Below are 14,366 nucleotides of genomic sequence, written 5' to 3'. Positions count from 1 at the left end.
CTCTGCTTTCCCAGAGTCTGGTGACTGGTGGCTCTAGACCAACATCACAAGCCCGTTCCTTTTCTTCACGCCCTCTGCTGCTGCTCCTTTCCGGCCGGGCTGTGCATCGCACAGGTCCTCTGAGGTCTGGCTTTCCCGTCATTCTGCAAAGCTCCCGGGATTCCACCCGGCAGCCAGGTCCTGGCCCACGCTGTATCGCTACAGCACGGCAGTTGACGCCCGGCATTTTGTGAGGCCCGACTCTGCTTTATGGAGCTTTTCAGGCTGCCACCCTATAAGCCCTGGGGACACCAACATGACTGCCAGAGGCAATCGCTTGAATTGCACATGGCTGTCTTACTCAGTCCCAGTGTCCTGGGGTGTGGCGTCGAGTTCTCCTCCTGACTCCCCACAATTTGTCCACGTCTTTCCTGAAGTGTGGGGTCCAAAACGGGACACAATACTCCATCTTAGGCCTCATCAGTGTCAAGTACAGCCGGCCAGTTACCACCTGTCTCTTACCTATGACAGTCCTTTTAATACACTCCACAAGATACCAGCATTTTTTGCATATTGTCGGCTCATTTCAGTGTGTGATCCACTCTAATCCCTTTTCAGAAGCACAAACATCTCACCAGTTATTCCCCATTTTGTAGTGGTAGATTTTATTGTTTCTTGCAGTTAACTTTATTTAATATTATCTTGCATTATTAAGATCAATTTTCCAATTTGTCGGGTCACCTTGAATTCTACTTCTCTCTTCCAGAGTGCTTGCAACCCCTCGTCTCTTGGCGTAATCCACAAGTTTTATAAAAATACTCTGCACTTCGTAATCCAAGTCACGAATGAAAATGTTGACTGGCACCAGACCCACGGTTGACTCTCTGTGTGTGCTTCCAGTCTGAACACAAAGCAAGGATAGCTACTTTTAGTAGCTTAATAATGGGCAATGATTCATAGAACTGGCCAGAATTTATGAATAAAAACTTTCATAATTGCTGACGCAGTCAGATATTTCTGTTAGTTGTTTAAAATGTTAACAGACTTTTAAAATTAAAAATACCTTTGTTGCTCTGTTCCCCCCCAATTGGCAGCAATAGAGAGGAATGTTTTATTGCCCATTTTGATTGATCATCTTAGGGTACATCTAGACTACAGAGTTTTTCCAGGATACCGGAGGTATCTCGGAAAAGCTCTGCCGCGTCCAAGGAATGCATCTGCTTTTCCGAAAAAAATTTCGGAAAAGCAGAAGTGTTTTTTCAGCAGCCCTGTAAACCTCATTTTATGAGGAAGAAGGGATGTTCTGAAAGAGGCTTTTTTTCCCTACAATTGTCAGAAAAGCCTCTTCCAGAAGAAAAGCGGAAAAAGATACGCAGATTGCGTATTTTCTGATAGAATTTTGTAGTCTAGACACAGCCTTAGTCAGATGCTGTGATTTCTTTCAAAATTAAAACAAATTTCCGTTGTGAAACATTTGCGTGAAGCTAAATAGCGCTGTGGGAGAAATGGGAATCGGGCCATGCCGCAAAACCAGAACGGAACCATAGTTGCAATTTACAACCCTTTTTGCAGTTATTTCCTTCAATCCTTGACCCAGCTCTGATCCTGGCAGGCTGGCAAAGAGCTGTGACCCTGGTCGCTACGGCTATTTTCGGACCGTTAGCGCTGGTATTTTATTTATGGAGAGCCCCGAGGTGATACAGCATGGCACAGCACACACCGGGGGGCCAGGTCCTGTGACGTGCTGTGCTCCCTCACCCGTCCCCCCCGACTTCCCTGAGAAAGGAGCGTGCTCAGTTCCTCTCAGGATTGGGCCCAGGCTCGCCGTGCTGAAGAGCCCTGGCCCTAACACAGACACGGGGATACCTGGGACAGCAGCCGAGAGAGGTGCATGGGCTGAAACCGGCCTGGGGGAGGTGACATGGATGTGGACGAGGAGAGAGGGCAGCCAGCCACACAGGGACTCGGGGGCTGTTCCAGGCATAAGGGAGGCGGGGGCGGAACAGCGTGGAGGCAGGCATGCTGTGGGACTCCAAGAAGGGAGGCTGTGTGTGAGGCCTCTCGCAGGATTGGGCCCATGGAGGCGAGAGTCCAGGGAGCAGAGTTCTGGAGAGCGTGCCGGGGCTGGAGGAGGGGACGGCTGGAGCAGCAGGACAGGAAGCGGACATGAGCAGGGGCACTTTAGAAAGGGTGCACAGTAGCATGCAGAGTCCCCCCCCAAAAGAGGAGGCTACAGCGCAAGTGGTGGGCAGCTCACGGCCCCTGGGGGTTTCACGTGTGGCCTGCAAGCCATTTTCTGCACCACGCCCAGGGTGGCCAGACTCCGGGGGGTTTCGCCCGCGTGGTTTTCTCCTGCCGTTGGTACGGAAGTGGCATGCACGTAGCGTGAGGGCCCGTGCAGGGAGCTGTGAGCTGGCTGCATGCAACACTGACTGTAGAAGTCGGGGCGCCTCCCCGCCGTCAATCCCAGCATGGCTGTAGGTCAGTCAGCACCGCCCGCAAACGCTAGGCACGCCAGCGCCAGGACCACAAGCACCCCATCCCAGGGACCGCCTTGTAGCTGCTGAGACGCAGAGGGCCCCTCGCTGCTCCAGTGGCGTGGACACGCTACAGAACACTGTCCCCCGGGTCCTGAGGGACCCACTCTCCTACTCTCAGGCCTCGGGACTCAGCAGGGAAAGGGAAAGACCATTCCCCCAGGAGCTGGAAACTTTGGCGCCAGATTCCCTTGTAGCTCAGCCCACCAGACGGCAGCCGGGTAGAACTAGCCAGCTTTGAAGGCCTCTCTCCCTTGTGGGTAGCGAGGGTGGAACGTGAGGTCCCTCGGTGAAGGGAGAGCCCCGGGGATAACCGGTGTGAGTAGGGGCTCGTCTCCTGAACGAGATTTCGAAGGGCCAGGCTCACTGTCGCCAATCGTATTTGTAGGGCGCTGTCAGGTGTGCTGTTGCTTTGCCATAAAGACAAAGACGCAACGCAATTCAGGGCGGGGCTGGCGTCCGCGTTCAGCACAGCGGGAGGGTGTGACAAGCGAGGCGGAGAGAAGGGGCCGGGTTTTAGAGCCAAACCTTCCAGCCTCTGGTGAGAGGTTTTCCACGCTGCCGTGTAACACGCCGGGGTTCCCTGCCGGCCAAGTGTGCGCGGCTTCGGAGGGCGGCCAAGGTGCTCCGGCGCGAGGCCGGTGTCAGCAGGACTCCCCGGCTGGGAGCGTAGGTGACGGCCGCGGTGCCTCCGCTGTCGCTGGCCCCCTGCCCGGAGGTGAGCTTCGCCTCAGCGGGGCTGTCCGGCATGCAGCGGAGCTTCCCCTTAATGGCCGCGCTCCCCGCTGAGACGGGCTGGGATACCAGCGCCGCGATGCCAGCGAGGGAGCGCCGGGAACCCACGCACCCCTCCAGCACGTTGACTGACCAGGGCTCGCGTAATGGCCCAAGGCGCTGGTGCGGTGCTAATGAGCCAGCCTTCCTGGTAGCCCACAGTGCTGTTGTCATGCCAACAAAATGGTCTTCGTCCCTGGGAAAAAAAACCCCAAATAAGTAAATACTTTCTGTCGCTGGACGGATGTTTGTTTAATAAGATTGGAGGTTAAACCTGGAGGGGGGGGAGACAGGCTGAAAAACCAAACCGATGGCAGTTCCAGGGCAAGCAAAATCCAGCGTGCGTCTCGCCCTCTCCGAGGCTGCCAGGAGGTTCCTCCCCACCCCCTTTGCCAAGAGCCCGCTGGGACAGCCGCCTGGTAGCAGAGCTCCAGCTGCAGCCCCTGCACACCCCACCCTGTTCCCCAAGGACAGAGCCGGGGGCGAACACAAATTCTGTGGGGCATCTGAATCGCCCGTCGCCATGGCCATGCAGCCTCTACGCTGCCCGCAATCGCTGTGAGGGGCACAATGTGCCTCTCCTGAGTCTGCCCCTATCCAACACAGGCTGCCTACGCCCCCTGCCCCGCTCCCCGACCACACGCTATCCTCAGGGGGACCGGCAGACGGGAATGTTGTGGCTATAGAGCCTCCGGACCCCTTCCTCCATCAGGGAGCCTCCTTTCCCTGCACTAGAGTCATGGGCGGCGGGTACGCTAGGCAGGGACAGGCGTTGCCTTCCCAAAGCACCAGGCTGGCCCCGCCCACACTCCGCCCCTGGAAGGCCTGCTGTAGGCGTAGTGAGAGCGGAGTCTTGCTGCCCCCGAGCGCCCTCCCTGTGCTCCGGGTCTGGGGAGGCTGGGGTCTGCGCCCCTACCTCCGCATGGTGCTGGGGGTGTGGCCTGGCTCCTGCAGGGGGCGGGGCCTGGGCAGAAGGGGTGGGGCTGGGAGCTTGCCTCCCCGAGTCCTACCTTCACCCACCACCCATGGTTAGAGTCTGCCGTGCGGCGGTGTCCCGGCTGTTCCCGGTGGTGATGGAACCCGGAGCACTAGCTTTGGAGCCAGCTGGCGCGGTTTAGTCTGAGCAAGTGAAACTGCTGTTGCTCTTTGCATGGCGCATCCGGTATCTCTGCTCCGCAGGCCGGCTCGGAACAGCAGCCTCCGCCAGTGAGAGCCTGAGCCGGCTCCTGCTGACATCCGTGGAAAGCGCTGGAGCCGGGTTCAAAGTCCTGCCACGGAGCGCACAAATGGGAGTGTGAGTCTCAAGATGTGGTGCAAATGGGCCAGGGCAGAGTTTACACGACATTCAGCCTATGCAGGTTCTGCGGCCTTCCGCACCTTGGTGTCTGACCCCGGCCTCCTAAGGGATACACAGACCATTCCAGGGGCACGTGGCAGGACTTTCATATTGAAATAGACTCTCTTCATTGCCTCACTTGCAGGGACTTCACCTTTTCCTGGTTGCTCGGTACCTGGAGGAGTCACCTTCCTCTCGCACTGCTCTTCTCAGCCTTTCCTGACTCCAGTCTCATGCCTCACCTCAGTCCCTCAGTCTGGCTTGCATTACGCTCCCAAGACATTATTCACAACACCAACAAGTGTGGAACTACCACCCTGCATTCCAGACATCACAAAGCCAGTCATCATGACCCACAAACCCAGTCATCAGGACCCCCATTTCCATACTGTCCACCAGTTTTGGGTGCCTCGTTTGAGTGTCAAAGGAATCACTCCTTCACACAGGGCACTATTCGTCTGTGGAACTCATTGCCACAAGATTCCAGGAACGTAAGAGGATTCAGAATATCCCAAACTGCAACAGTAAATATGAAAAAGCCCAAAATCAGCTGAGATTTTTGGAAGGGCTATAAAGTCTTCTCTGCAGGAAAAATCAGGGTCTCTGGTGTGAGGAGGAAACTTACGCAGAGAGCGGGCTATCCCTGTTGTGTATTTGAATCCTGTGGGATTTCTTGCATGTCCTCTGGACCATCTGGTGGGGGTCACTGTCAGTGACAAGCTGTTAGTCTAGATGGATAACAAGCCTGACGCCATCTGAAAAGTCGTACGTTCCCACCTACCTCCCAGTCAGAAATCAGTGGGAGCTGCAAGGACCCCACAGTGCTGAGAATGAGGCTTGCACTATTCCCGGTTGGGCACCCAACAGGAGTGAACCTTGGACGCTGAAAGCCGTTACTTTGGCGCCGCAGCCTTACCCTTCGCCTTTGTCTGTCCTGCATTGGGAAACTTACCGAGGGAGGCCTGTCCCCACACACGCCTGCCAAGCGCCTGGCTCTCCTATGCGCCAGCACACCTTACTGTTTTAGACATGCCCTGACTCCTCTCTGTGGGTTTGCTGCTGCTACTCTGGCCCAAGCAGGCTACTGCTGGAGGGCTCTTTCACAGGCCACGTCACAGGGAAACCAAATCTCCTTGGGGAGACACCAAGACAGAAATGGGCAGCAATTCCCTTTGTCACATCACTGGAGCTTAGCTGCTTTACTTGGGGGGGGTTGGCAAGATGGGTAGAGGCGAAACCTTCTCTCTTAGCTTATGTGAACTGCCGGGTTAAGTCAGGAGTTCGGTTACCTGTTTTTTCCTTCTTTGATTTCTCACGGAGATGAATTCCTACTGCAGGGTGGGACCTGAGTCTGAGGTCAATAGGATGAAGTTTAATAAAGACAAATGCAAAGTGCTCCACTTAGGAAGGAACAATCCATTTCACACATACAGAATGGGAAGCGACTGTCTAGGAAGGAGTACGGCAGAAAGGGATCTAGGGGTTCTAGTGGACCACAAGTTGAATATGAGTCAGCAGTGTGATGCTGTTGCAAAGAAAGCAAACCTGATTCTGGGCTGCATTAACAGGAGTGTTGTGAGCAAGAAACGAGAAGTCATTCTTCCGCTCTACTCTATGCTGGTTAGGCTTCAGTTGGAGTATTGTGTCCAGTTCTGGGCACCACATTTCAAGAAAGATGTGGAGAAATTGGAGAGGGTTCAGGAAGAGCAGCGAGAATGATGAAAGGTCTAGAGAACATGAGCTAGGAGGGAAGACTGAAAGAATTAGGTTTGTTTAGTTTAGAAAAGAGAACACTGAGGGGGGACACAATAGCCATTTTCAGGTATCTAAAAGGGTGTCCTAAGGAGGAGGGAGAAAACTTGTTCATCTTGGCCTCTGGGGATAGAGCAAGAAGCAATGGGCTTAAACTGCAGCAAGGGAGGTTTAGGTTGGACATTAGGAAAAACTTCCTGCCTGTCAGGGTGGTGAAACACTGGAATAAATTGCCCTGGGAGGTTGTGGAATCTCCATCTGTGGAGATATTTAAGAGTAGGTTAGATAAATGTCTATCAGGGATGGTCTAGACAGTATTTGGTCCTGCCGTGAGGGCAGGGGACTGGACTCGATGGCCTCTCGAGGTCCCTTCCAGTCCTAGTATTCTATGACCAGTCTGACACGAGGCTTCTCCTGTCTACCATGAGTTAGCATGAGGCGGTGAATGTCTCCTCCCTGTTTTCCACCGACCGTTATTCCTTTATTGGGTGCTCTTTAATGAGAACGATAAAAGACACGCAGCAAGGCCCCGCTCCTGGCATGGGAGCTGCCTGGCTGATGCTCCCTTGGAGCCAACGGGCTCCCCACAATTCCAAGATTCTGGCTCCGAGAATCCAGGTGGAGGCATTGGAACCCAAAGGGTTAAATTCGTCCCATTTTGGGTGCCTGTTATTTTCTATTCAATTGTTATTCGGTGCTAGCCCATGACTGCCAGTGGCCCTGCACAAGAGCCTGGATAGGCAGAAGGATTGAAATGAGATGACTCAGAGGGGTGGCCGTGGGAGTCTGTACCTGCAAAACCAACGAGCAGCCCTGCGGCACCTTGGAGACGAACGGATTTATTTGGGCATCCGCTTTTGTGCCTCAAACCCACTTCGCCAGATGCCCACGAAAGCGGATGCCCAGATAAATCCGTTGGTACGTCTTTAAGGTGCCGCAGGGCTGCTCCTTGGTTTTGAAATGAGTATTTTAAAACCAATTCAATATTATTTTCAACCCCTCCTCAGGTGTCTGACTGTGGCCGCAGAGTTACTGGCACCAGGCGCTTCCCGGGCCTTGCTCACAGCTCAGTCCTTTGGGCCAAATTCTCGGCTGGCGTAACTCCATAGGACTGGACTAGCTTCTGCCCTCTAGTGGCCGTGGGAGGTGAGTTACCAACTGGCCTTGCTGAGATGCACTGGACGTTACGGTAACCAGGTTTTGTATCTGAGTGGAGAGCGCATCAGCCATCGGAGGGCTGCTTGGAGCCTCCAGGAATTAAAGAGGAATCTTTAATGAAAGATTTATGTCACGTGATTAAATCTCCGAGAATGCCTCCGACCAAAACTGGCAACCCCGTCCGGCCGTGACCTGTCAGGTCTAGGTCCTGCTTGGTCCTGCCGTGAGCGCAGGGAACCGGAGCAGATGATCACGACGGCTCCCTTCCACTCCTGGGGTTTGTGAAAGGCCAGCGGAGTTACTCGATGTGTGTTCGGACAGACAAAGGGCTTCACGCCTGTTCCTTCCATCCCCCCATCCCCACACTCACCGGTCTGTGAGCAGCGCCGGGGAAGAGAGAACATTGCCAGCTCTCTCCATCCCCTGCCGCCAAGAAGCCAGTGTAGGTTCGGGTGGGGTTTCGTTAACTCACCTTTAAACACGAGGGTCCCATTTGAGGAACGGAAGGCTGGGTCTAGTCCTACTCCCACCGATACGAAGGGGAGCGAGGCCAGTCCCGTGTGGGCTCGGTGATGAGAACGTTCCTGGTTCCCCACTGCTGCCTCCTCCCTCAGCTCACCTGACGCTGTGGAAAAGGCGTGAGCTGCCGCAGTAGGCCTGCGGACACGGACATGAACAGTGCCAGTCTGGAATGGTCGGCGGGGACCCAGGCCTCGTTTGCACCTTCTCCCGCACACCCTGCGAGTGCAAGCCGCTCGGCTGGCATGCCACATGGCCGTATTTCAATGGACTAATTACACACGCCATCCATCTTGCGTTAACTGGATGCGAGCACAGCTAGACCGACGGCAGGAGCCCTCAGCTCCTTCATTCACACCATGCGCCGCTCTCTCTTGCTGCAGGCAAAAGTAATTTCCCCAGCCTGGAAATGTGATTTAATTTGACCTTGTTCACACCGGTTCCAAGCCTTTTTACAGCTCCACCCCCCCGTTTAACATGGTAGCCAAGGAAATGACTTGGATTCCCAACGTTCTCTCAGAGCTCTGCTCCGCGCTTTCCTCCTCCGGGTGCTTATCCAGGGAGGCCGAAAGATCCGCCTGGTGGGTGAGGAGACTTCTGGGGAGAGCGGGGGCAGGTCCGAAGGGGGCTGCTGGGCTGTGGTGTCTCATCCGGCGGTGTCCGGTGAGCCAGAGGGCAGGGTGTTTCCTACAAGCACTTTCGGGAGTTGGATGCGAAGTGGGGAGCGAGGGGACCAGAGGAGGCGTTACCAGAGCCATGCCGGGAGCGTTAGCAGGCTCCCAGACACCCTGCTGGGGCAGAGACACTGCTTGAGTCCTGCTTTTGGCCCCCCAGGACTTGGGTAGCACTTGGGCCAGCTAGTGCCGGCCTGGCTTCAGTGGCTAGGCCCTCTGGCCAGCGACAGCACATGGGAAACAGGCACCTCACTACTGGAGGGAGAGGTCCCCGCTGTCTGAGCTGGGAGGAGGCATCAACGCCCGTATCAGGCCTGGTGACTTCTAGGCACGGAGGAGGGGGGCTTTGACGGGCGTGCCCACCAGCATGGCCTGCTGCAGTCGCCCCACCCCTGGCTGCAGCCATGTGGTCCTGCCAGCAGTGCTGAGCGCCTGCCATGGTCCCCCTCAGGTTTCAGTTGTACAAAGCTACGAAGGCTTGGCTCTTGGTTCTTTAAAAAAAAAAGAGCTAGCTGGATTCATGGCGGGTGGGTCCATCGATGGCTGTCAGCCAGGAGGGGTATCAGGGTGTCCCCCGCCTCTGTCTGTCAGAAGCTGGGAATGGGCGATGGGGAGGAACCATGTGAGGACTCCCTGTTGTGATTCCTCCCTCTGGGGCCCCCGGCACTGGCCGCTGTGGGCAGCCTCGGCTGGACGGGCGGTTGGTCTGACCCCATGTGGCTGGTCTTGTGTTCTCACATTCTTTAGTGCACGCCGCAGGAGTGGACGCTTCTCCCCCTGGAGGTCTTGGTGCAGCCGCGCTGTGCCGGCCAAGAGGCTGGCTCCCGCGCTAGGAGTCAGCTGGCCTGACCCACCCGAGGATACGGAGGCGCTAACCCGATCCTTCCTCTAGCTCACGGGGCTGGGAGGGAGAGGAGGACCGCTGGCAGCCTTGACATAGAGCCAACGGAGACAGGGAGAACAATGGGGGGAGGGAAGACGGAATGCGCTAGGTCCCACCGGAGAAAATCCGAGCTCATCACCTTCTGGGAGAGGGTGGGCACAGGGACCCTGGCAAGGACGAGAGGGGGAAGGGAGAAATCAATAGGGAGGGTGGAAAAGTGAGGCCATGCCCGGGAACGCCAGGAACGGAAAGACGGGTGGCCCCGCAAGACAGATAGGTTAAAGAGAGCAGCAGAGCAACGCAGAGAGATGAAAACTCACCTAACAGCCAGATTAATGGACTTATAATTACGCAAAAGAGCACGCAGAGGTCCGGCCAGCCCCTGTGCACGCCGGGCGGGTGGCTACCTCGACCAGATCTGTAATCTACTTGTGATTTTCCGTCGCCCAGGGAGAAGCGCAGGCGGACAGCGCGCGTTGCCAGCTCTGCAGGTGGAATAAGTCATGGGGCTGGCAAGCCATTTGCCACCCGTCCCCCTCCCCCTCCGGAGCCGAAGCCGTGGTGACCTGCGGTAATACACTGCTGAGATGCACGGGAACACACTCGCAGTATTTTTCCAATAATGGAGATGCTAGCAACTGTCACCAAGCCAGACAATCTGGCAGCACATGTGTCACTCGGCCTTGTTAACACCGAGGCTTCCAGTCGGCTGCGTTCCCTTCCCTGCTGAATTACTGCGACAGACTTGGAAAATCCACTGGCAACATTGCCAAGTGGTGTAGCTTCTTTCCCCCCCAATTCAGAGGGATTTGCAACTCGTTACTTTTTAAAAAAAATCTGTTTGTGCGCAGTTTTCAAAGCAGATCTACCCAGAACCATGTGAAGTCCCTAATCAAGAGGTTACTGGGTCTCCCAATAGACAGAACAAAACGGTAAGATCTGATTTTCCACGCTCTGCTCTGGTGCTTGAGATAAAACGCAACTTGGATCAGAACAGGGCAAAGCCCAAAGCAGATTGATAAACTATACAGCCAGAAGGGACACGTATGGGCCCTAATCTGACCACCTGCCTGACAGAGGCTATGGAATTTCACCCACAGATTCCTACATCACACGCAACATTCAGCTGAGCTGGTGTGTAACCATCTGCAGGCAGATTTGAACTTGGAACTTCTGGAGCTTAGTACTGGAGCCTCAACTATGAAGCCAGCTGGCTCTCAGCTTAGGTTGTAGAGCTCCCTTGTTCTTATCTCTCGCTGCAGGGCTTAACACAAAATAAGCTACGCAAATTGAGCTACGTCAATTGCGCAGCTTATTTCAAAATTGGGAGCTCCTCCTACAATGAGGGTTACAGGAATCGGAGTAAGAAGTCCTCTGGCTTGACAGTGTTTTGTAACTGCCTGCTGTGTAGATGCGGAATAAGTTATTTCGGAATAGTGTTGCAGTGTAGACGTACCCTAAGTGGTGTAAGTGCCACTCCATGGGACAGTGACCGCCCCTAGGGGTGTGGGTTCCTCTAGGGCATGTCTATTGGAAGGAGAGCTGATCTCCAGTACGGACGCTGGGTGCTGGCTGATCACACTAGCCCAGGAGAGCTGTCCGGTGGGTTAATTATCCTCCCTGTTAAAAAGCTGAGCCTCATTTCTCGCCTGAATTGAGCTATTGGATTCTGAGATGGGCTTCGCCCATCACGGGTCCCCATGAAACGGTTTGAGGTCACTCCCGTTTGATTTCACTCCCTTCCATTGCAGATGATCCACGGAGGTCTCCTGCTTCGGCTCCACACTGATTACCTTGTGCATGTTGGCACCAGCCACGGAGATCAGTGACAGTGGACAACAGCACCTTTTCCATCCACGCAGCCACCTGACCGACCTACTCACCACAGGCCCGAGTCTTCACTCCGTCCCTGCGCTGGGGTGGGCAGACTGAACCCCGTGCCCGATGGTCAGTGCCCGGGAAGTCCCTCGTGCCTGGAACCACTCGCGTTCCAGGAGAGGCCCATCAATGGCTCTTAGCCAGGCTGGGTCGGAATGGTGTCCCTCGGCGGAGGCTGGGAATGGATCACGTGATGATTCCTGGTTGTGGTCACTCCCTCTGGCACAGCTGGCCCTGGTGGCTGGCGGGAGCCAGGACACGGGGCTGGATGGGCCTTTGGTCTGAGCCCGTCTGGCCGCTCTGATGGTCTGGTGACCCATCTCTTAAGCAGCAGCCCTGGAGAAGCGACAGGTGGCGGTGGGCTGTGACACCAGTGACATCCACGGGGCGACTAGCATGCTGCCCCAGGTACCACCCACGAGAGGGAGAATGAGGAGCAACAGGCCGTCAGCAACTCGGAGCCTCCCCACGTGGCGTAGGCGTACCCCCTTGGTCCGGCATGGACGCTTTGCACGAGCTGGGGCGCTTGGCAGCGGCTGCTACTCGTCAGGGTGACCCCCGGGGGGAGCTCCAGACCCGCGCTGACGTGGCATCCCCTGCTGCCTCACCAAGTGTGATGGGCTGGAGACGTGTCACTCACGCTGGGAGGGTTCAACGCCTGAGGGCCCAGTGCTGTGTGACGACCACCTGCTCCACGGGCTCTTCGCTGCGGCAGGATCTGTTTCTTCCTCACAAACCCCAGTGCGTTTTGGAGCCTGCTGTAAGACTCCAGCAAGAGCCAAGCATGGCCCTCCCAGGACGGACGGTCCCGCGCTCCGGCACGAGACGGCACCGGGACAGACCCAACCTGAGCTTCCAGCGTTGTCCCAGACTCCCCACAGCACCTTGGGTCAATCGCTTAACCCTTCCGTGCCTCCCTTCGCTCTCGCCTGCCCTGTCCGTCCTGTCTGGATCGCAAGCCCTTTGGAGCAGGGACCAGCGTTCCTGGTATGCCGGGCGCTTGTGCGGCTGTGCAGGAAAGATTCCAGTGCTTCCCCGCTGACTAGCAGAGTGCCCCCAGCTGGGTTTTGTGTCTCTTCTGGTGGTGCACATTCCCACATCTCTCAGTGCGCATACACACATTTTATTCTGCACGTGGATGGAAAAAATCCGCATATGCATAGAAAAATTAGAGGGAACATTGGTGGGGACATGCTGTTATTATGTACAGCCCCTAGCGCAAGCCAGGAACTTGACAGAGGCTGGGGCGTTATTTACAGGTGGTCAGACGAGATGGTCACAGGGGTCTCTTCTAGCCTTGGAATCTATGAACCAATGTCCCAATGATGGTTTTTTATACTCTGGCTAGGACAACACATTGCGGGGATTCTGGACAATGCTGCACATGTTTCTCAGGAGCTACGAGACCACCAGTTGGGGACACAAAGCGTCCTAGGGGTCCCCTAAAGCCAGGACGTGTTATTTCCAGAGCAGCAACCAAGGAGCTGGCCTTGCCCAGGCAAACTTTGTAGGGACTAAAATCCCTTTATTCTCCTCCCTTTCCCTGTCCCAGGGGTTATTTTAAGGCAGAGCTGACAAGGTTTGCCAGGGCGAGTGTTTGGACACAGATTGATCAGAGGTGACTTTATAACAGTGTCTTGTTTTGGCAGACGGCTGCATGTTGTTTTAAATTTAAAGAGAAGGGCATAAATATCAGTGAAGAAAGAGGGTAATAAGAAAAATATTAAACTACTCCGTGCAAATCCCAGGGGAGTTTCTATTGCAACAACTGACCTCCCCTATAGCACCATTTATTTCAGACACTGGCAGCTTTATAGGTGCTTGTACGGCTGTAGAAGAACACCAATTTGCCACTGCAGTTTGTTTTGATAACTGAAACTTTCAATAAATCTATATTAAAATCAAAGGGAAAATTAAATAGACCAAAGTCAGTGACACTCAAGATAAGGTAGCACATTACTACCCTGGCCTCTTTGGCTGGGGGGGGACCTATCGCTTAGTTCACACCTGGGTCACAAGCGTGATGAATTGTTGGGGTCTCAGCTATATTCCTGGGTGGCAGCCAGCATCCCCACAGAGTGACGGTGTCTACGGGAGCGGTGAGATTTCAAACAGCCCTTCTTTCCAGGGAGAAGGGACAGCTTCGCACAGAGCCCCCAGGCCGGAGAGCGCAAGCGGATCTCTCTCTCCCTGGCACGTTTATTCTCTTGGTTTTAGAGGGATACTCCGGTCAGGCCTCAGGGGCAGCCCCCTGGGGCGGTGGGAAGGGCGCGCCTCACCGGGGTTCCAGCTACACTGGACTGTGGGTGCCACCACGCCGGCAAAACTGGGGATGGAGGGTTGTTAAATAAATCAGAGGGAGCTTTGGGCTGGCAGACAGGAGTGCCCACTTCCCCCTCCCTGGCTTCTGCCGGGAAGGGAGGGAGAGGCGTAGCCGGAGCACCGGGAAGTGCCACTGGAGGTGGGAGGGAAAGAGCAGCGGAGTTGCTGGTAAGCACGAAGGGGAGGGGAGTCAAGGAAAGACTCCAGGGTGGAGTGCAGAAAAGAAGAGGGCAAAATCCACAGTGGGTGGGGCGCTGGGGGGGGGGGGGAGAGATGCCGAGTGAGGTGGGGCATCTGCCCCAAACTGGCAGAGAAGAGGTTAAAAGCAGCGTAGGGAGGCTGCGCAGGGAGCAGCCAATCTGAGAGAGGCTGTGGGAGAGTAACCAATCAGGGCCCAGCAGGCCTCCATATAAAGAGCTGCAGGGACAGAGGGGGTCAGTTGCTTCAGGGAGCAGTCGGGTTCCTAGGTGCTGGGATTCTGGAGACTGCCAGAAGAGAGTGCCTCAGACAGGGCTGCTGGACTGGGGAGCTAGAGAGAGAGAGAGACGTACAGA

The sequence above is a fragment of the Pelodiscus sinensis genome, chromosome 9, assembly GCF_049634645.1.
Source record: "Pelodiscus sinensis isolate JC-2024 chromosome 9, ASM4963464v1, whole genome shotgun sequence".
NCBI lineage: Eukaryota > Metazoa > Chordata > Testudines > Trionychidae > Pelodiscus > Pelodiscus sinensis.
The sequence above is the reverse complement of the archived record's forward strand: the minus strand, read 5'-3'. Positions refer to the sequence as shown.